The sequence below is a fragment of the Peromyscus maniculatus genome, chromosome 23 (genome assembly GCF_049852395.1).
Source record: "Peromyscus maniculatus bairdii isolate BWxNUB_F1_BW_parent chromosome 23, HU_Pman_BW_mat_3.1, whole genome shotgun sequence".
Classification (NCBI taxonomy): domain Eukaryota; kingdom Metazoa; phylum Chordata; class Mammalia; order Rodentia; family Cricetidae; genus Peromyscus; species Peromyscus maniculatus.
The window spans coordinates 53,777,960-53,784,487 of record NC_134874.1 but is presented as its reverse complement, the minus strand read 5'-3'; the positions used below and the strand labels follow the sequence as shown (position 1 = coordinate 53,784,487).

Sequence of the window (6,528 nt, the reverse complement as noted above, 5' to 3'; positions counted from 1 at the left end):
ACTGAGTGTGACCTAGTGAGGCTGAATCACTGTGACCAAAGAAATTCCCTACAAAAACCACTTCAAGAAGGAGGGAGGTATTTGGGTCAACTGTTTCAGAGAGCTGGCTCCGTGTTTCTGGGTCCACGACGAGACAGAGGTCTTTGTGGTGGTACAGTATCCTGGCTGGTTTTATGTCAACTTGACACAAGCCAGAGTCATCTGAAAGGAGGGAGCCTCCATTGAGAAAATGCCTGGCTGTAGGGCATTTTCTTAATTGGTAATTGATGGGGGAGGGCCCAGCTATGGTGGGTGGTGCCATCCTCAGGCAGGTGGTCCTGAGTTGTATAAGAAAGCAGGCTGAGCAAGCCAGTAAGCAGCACTCCTCCATGGCCTCTGCATCAGCTCCTGCTTCCAAGTCCCTGCCCTGTGTGGTGACTTCCCTTAGTGATGGACTGTTGTTAACCTGGAAGTGCAAGCTGAAATAAACCCTTTTCTCCCCAAGTTGCTTTGGTCATGGTGTTTCCTCTCAGCAACAGTAACTCTAAGTAGGCCAGAGGGTCTTCTTTTTACTATTATTGTTTTGGTTTTGATGGAAGGAAGCGTTGATGTTTGAGGATGGGAACATGGAGGCTAATGACCTACTTTGCCAGCTGATATAACATCGTCCCGTCTCATCTCCATCTTGCTTCATCTTATGTATCCCCAGCTCACCTTTCTCTTCAGCCATTGCTGTGGTACTAGCTTCCTGCAGAGGTGGGCAGGCCACGTTGCCCTCTGTTGTTTTCTGCCTCCTGGCATCTCATTTGCCCCTAGCTGGGCTGGTGGAGTCCAGACAACAATCATAGCACATCTCTAAGCCTAGAACCAAATCGGAGAAACCCGTTATCTATAGGGACAGGAGTGATGGGGGAATTCTCCAGTCTTCTATGACTTCAATGAACATTCTAAAGCACGTTCAATAAAGCTGCCATTATTCCATGGAGCTTGAGTCCCAGCCATTTACAATGATGCCCCTTAAGGTGAGATTTTCCTCCTTTACTGTCTATACCTTCCAATTACCTAATCCCACTTTGAGGACTCTACTCTGGAACAATTATACTTAAGTTATTGTCATGGGCTGATTTGGTGATCAACCAAGTTGGACACTCCATAACTTTTTTTTTCTTAGCACTTGTGGTGATTTGAATTAAAATGAACCTTGTAGGCTCATCTGTTTGAATATTCAATGCACAGTTGGTGGAACTATTTGGAAAGGATTAGGAGGTGTGGCTTTGTTGGAGGGGGTGTGGCCGTGTTAGAGGAGGCGTGTCCTCAAGGCAGGCTTTGATGTTTCAGAAGACTTGCACCATTCCTGTATGTCTGCTCCCCATTTGCTTGGTTCGAGACGTGAGCTCTCAGTTGCCTCTCCAGCCAACATGCCTGCTGCTTGCTGCCGCCATGATGGACTCTAACCCTCTGGAACCATAAGCCCAATTAAACACTTTATAAGTTGCTTTGGTTATGGTGTTTTATCACAGCAATAGAAAAGTTAACTAAGCCGGGCGTGGTGGCGCACGCCTTTAATCCCAGCACTCGGAAGGCAGAGGCAGGCGGATCTTTTTGAGTTCGAGGCCAGCCTGGGCTACCAAGTGAGCTCCAGGAAAGGCGCAAAGCTACACAGAGAAACCCTGTCTCGAAAAAACCAAAAAAAAAAAAAAAAAAAAAAAAAAAAAAAAAAAAGAAAAGTTAACTAAGACATATCTCTGAGCTATATCTCTGATAGATTTTATGTATCTTTGCTTTCCTATTCTGGAATATAAACAGGAGGTTAGGTATCCTGTCTTAATTTAGTGACACATTACCAGTATTTTGCATAATGCTTACCACTTGTTACTCAATACTTATTTTTTTAAGGTTTTATATGTATATTAGTGTTATGTCTGTCTGTATGTATGTATACCTCAGTGTCCACGGAGGTCAGAAGAAGGCATCAGATCCCTCAGAACTGGAGTTACAGATGGTTGGGAGTCACCATGTATGTGTTGGAAATCAAACTCAGGTCCTCTGCAAGATCAACCAGTGTGTGCTTAACCACAGAGTAATCTCTCCAGCCCCTCAATAAATATTTCTTAATTGGTCTATATGAATGTGAGTTAGGCAAGCTTATCACAAGACTTTGCTGGGAATTGGAGTTCAGTGAATATATCCACAGCTAGGTGGGTTATCCTGCTACCTTAAGAATGTAGTCTCTTGTAGAATGCAGGTCTCTCCTCACAACAGACAGAAGTATCAAAATTCCACGCCACAGCTCAGACAGAGCTGCCCCACCCCACATTTGGCCCACTTAATTAGTGTCACAAAAGACAAGATACTTGGGATCAGCTGGCCTGAACCACACTTAGTCAATGAGCATCAACTCCTGGTATTTGTAGGAGGGGCATGACTGGTCCCTAGCTAAGCCTCCAGCCTCTTGTTCACAGTGGAGCTGAGCAGGGGTCCCAGTGCCTGGGCAGGTTGAGGTTGCTTTCCATAGCATTTGAAAGAGAAGTTTCTCTCTCGGGGGCATGAATGCCAATCAGAGGAAGCTGGGCTCTGAGTGGAGATGTTTAGAGAGTTAAAAATGAGAACAGTGAGAGCATTTCAGAACCCAACAGATGGGGGCAGTGGAGCTGCCTCTGAGCCTGTCCCCCACTTTCCAGCTGCGTGACTAAGTCTTAGTTTATACACTGTCAAAAGGGCAAGAAACGGATGGGATTGGCCAGCTTCAAACACAGGTGTGGGGCAGCTGGAATGCGCAATATAGAAAATGACCGAGGCTCGTAGCCTAAGAAGGGACAGCAGATTGTGGATGCAAAGGGGATATTACTGTGGAACTCATGGTCACTAGTCATGCCGGGTCACTCTTTGCAAACTATTTCGGGGAATGCTATAAAGTTTTATCTCTGTGAATTTCATTTAAAATTATTATTGATCATGCATGCATGTTTGACGTACAGTGTGAGCACACATGTCGTGCCCTGCCCTTGGAGGTCAGAGGACAACGTCGTGAAGCTTGTTCTCTTCTTCCCCCAATTCCAGGTCACCAGGCTGGCGCGGCAGGTGCCCTTCCACCTACCCATCATCTCTCAGGCCCTGTGAATTGCAGATTTTAACACCCTGTTTAGAGAGACTTCCAAGAGGGTCACAAAATGCTGCCTCTTTCAGGGTACTTAAAATCATTTAGAAAGAAAATATCAGAAAATTGCCTGGAGAGCTTGCTAAAAAAATGCAAATGCCGGAACATCATCTCAGCAGCTCCCAGATAAGTAGAGAATCAGCCCGACAACCCAACTCCCTGGGCCTTTTGATGCAGACTGCTCAGTGCTCAGCAGAGGAACCCTGATTAATATGCAGCGTGACTTCGGCACACAAGAGCTTTTCAAAGGCACTGACATTTAAGAGGCGTACAGCAGTAAACAACTCTATATTCTGCCGTCCCCAGACACCATCACTGTCATCATCAGCCGGAGTGACATGGTTTACCATTCACCACTCACGCCGAGCGCTTCATTGATATGCTGAACACACACCGGAAGAGGGGCTTCGTTGTGTTTCTGCTTTGATCAACTGAGAATAAAAATCTGTAACTCTCCAGCCACCCCAAGCCTCTCCCGAAGGCCTTGGAGGCTCGGTATGTACAAACACACCTAAACAGATCCGACAGAAGTCATTAAAGGATAGCTCCGGAAGGTTTCTTTCTTATGCTTTGAACTCTGAACCCAGGAATTTCTAAGAAGGCAAAGGTTATTATTCTTGTGGGCTGAAGAGATGGCTCTGCCCTTATGAGTACTTGCTTCTGTTTCAAAGGACTGGGGTTCCATTCCCTGTACCCACATGGAGGATTGTACCTCACAGTCACCTACAACTCACTGTACCACGTCATCTTCTTCTTCCCTTCATGTCTGATGACTCATGGAACAAGACTTATTCTCTACTACTGAACCCAGAGGAAAGTATATCTTCTCCTCTCTGTGCATAGGATATCTGTGGCTCGATACAGCCTGTTGTTCTAGAAAGTTCCATTGCCTGATCCAAGGTCAACGATGCAGGGCTTCACCCTGCAGCCAAGGATGCGGTCACCGCCGGCGTACCCCACAAGGTGGTACTGCGCAGTGTGTGCTTCTTGGTGCAAAGAGGGATGATGATGGTCAGGGATGTCTGTGTTACGGGGACATCACCCTAGACGGTAAGTTCTCTGCCTACAGATGTACATGACTAGAAGCCCTCAGTGCTTTTAAAAGGGTAGAGGCCGGAAGGTGGTGCTGCTGCATGCTTTTAATCCCAGCACTCAGGAGGCAAAGCCAGGCCGATCTCTGTGAGTTCGAGGCCAGCCTGGTCTACAGAGTGAATTCCAGGACAGGCACCAAAACTACACAGAGAAAACCTGTCTTGAAAAAAATATTTAAAAAAAGGGCGGGGGTAGAGATTGCCACTGTTTTGTTGGGAATCGGGGCTTCTGGGGACTCACTGTGTTTACAGCTACACCCCAGAACGTATTGGTGCCCGTAGGAAGTGCCCCCGGAAAGCTCAAAGCTTGTTTTTTCTTTAATAGGCACTGCTTGTTTGGAACTGTGGCCCGCAGGTCAAGGGACCACCTCCAGAGCCTCGCTGCCCCGGACCTCAGACTTCTGACCATGCTCCCTTTGTCTGGCACTGTAATGTTCCCTCCGGCTCTTCTGCCTGGGCCTGCAGGTTCTGACTGCCTTGGCCCTGGCCCTGACCCCTGCCAGGCCTCTCTCAGGCTTCCTCCCCTGCAGGGGACAGCTTGGTGTGGGTCTCCTTCACGATCGGAGCCCTCCTGCGCCCCTGCCCTGCAGGCCCTGGGTGCTGCTGTCCTCTGTGGGTGAACCTCTCTTTGCCACTTCACTTTGACCTGGGAGCAGTTAGTCTGGGGTGCAGCTATTTGGGGACTCAGGCATTCCTTCCAGTCTCACAGCTGTGGCCTCCACCATAGGCTGCCCAGTACCGCTGCCAGCTACCTCAATATCCATCGCTCTTCGCCTCCTTCCTCCTGTGGCCCAGACCGAGCCAACATCACCAAGGTCCCCGGAGGCACTCTCTACTCACATTAACATTTTATGGGACTTACCAATGCCATGTATTGTCCAATCCTTTTCACCGTGGCTTGGCATGAGTCAGGATTCTCTAAAGGAGCAGAGCTGATAGAATCTGGCTTGTGGAGGCCTGAAGGATCCCCGGGCAGCTGCTGGTCTTCACTCTACACTGGAATCCAGAAGATAGACGTTGATTCTAATGCTGACAAAGGAATGTCTCAGTGACAGTATAGATGAATTCACCAGCAAGAGTGTGGGCAAGCAGGCCAAAAACAGCCGTTTTTATGTGGGTTGCCACCAGAGTGTGTCACCTAGATGGAGGGTTCATCTTACTTCACATAATCTGAGCAAAGAAATCTCTCCCAGGAATACACAGTGGCTTGCATTTTATCCAGATGCAATCATGTTAACTCAGATTAGTCGTGCCTGGGCTGGAGAGCTGGCTCAGTCACTAAAAATGAGCCCACATCAAAATATCAAGATTAACCATCACAAGCAATAGACCATCTTTTCCATTTTCCATTTCCGAAACCACGTGGGTTACTTCCCCTTTGTGCTTTTTTGTCTTTATAAAGTAACACTATACTAACCATCCCAAGTTACAACCAATAAGTTCATAGGAAATGTTTTATAGTATGGGTGGAATTCCTTCCATTATGAGTGCCATGAGGGTATAGTTTGTGAGTTGCCTTGCTGGGGATTGGCCAGTAGCCAGGCAGGAAGTATAGTATAAGCAGGATAAGCAGAGAGGAGAATGCTGGGAAGTGGAAGGCTGAGGAGGAGATGCTGCAGCCATGAGGAACATGATATAAAGTACTGATAAGCCATGAGCCACATGGCAAGGTATAGAATTATAAAAGTGGGTTAATTTAAGATATAAGAACTAGATAGCAAGAAGCCTGAGCCACACGGCCATACAGTTTATAAATAATATAAGCCTCTATGTGTTTATTTGGGTCAGAGCAGCTGTGGGATTAGCAGGTGAGAGAAATTTGTCCTGACCGTGAGCCAGGCAGAACCAGGAGATAACCCCAGCAACGTTGCCTTCTTACTTCTCTCTATGATATCCCTCCCATTAACAAGACTGCTTTATTCTTAGGCAATCTAACTGTATTAGCCTTTGGGTTCTTGTTTGTTTGTTTGTTTCAACAAAAAAAGTCCCTACCCCAAAGTCAAAATGGAACACCCCAATGTTGTCTTTAAAATTTTCTTATTTTCTTTCAATCTCAAAATTTTCATCTAGCTGAAGTTAATTTTGAGTTATGTGTGAGATATAGGAGTGTAGCTAGAGTTTTCCTGCCTTGCCCACCGTCAGGACAAATCTTTGTCACCCGCCAATCCCACAGCCGCTCAGACCCAACCAAGTAAACACAGAGACTTATGTTGCTTACAAACTGTATGGCCGTGGCAGGCTTCTTGCTAACTGTTCTTACAGCTTAAATCAATCCATTTCCACAAATCTATACCCTGCCAC

The 6,528-nt window shown here is 46.8% G+C and overlaps 1 long non-coding RNA gene across 1 annotated transcript; it reads left to right on the top strand.

Annotated features, from left to right (window-relative positions):
- Positions 1-968: 968 nt before the first annotated feature.
- On the top strand, positions 969-5,576 carry LOC121825322 (uncharacterized). The gene is made up of 3 exons (XR_006067479.2): positions 969-1,001; positions 3,040-4,186; positions 4,553-5,576. It is a non-coding gene; the product is annotated as an uncharacterized LOC121825322 (long non-coding RNA).
- Positions 5,577-6,528: the final 952 nt, after the last annotated feature.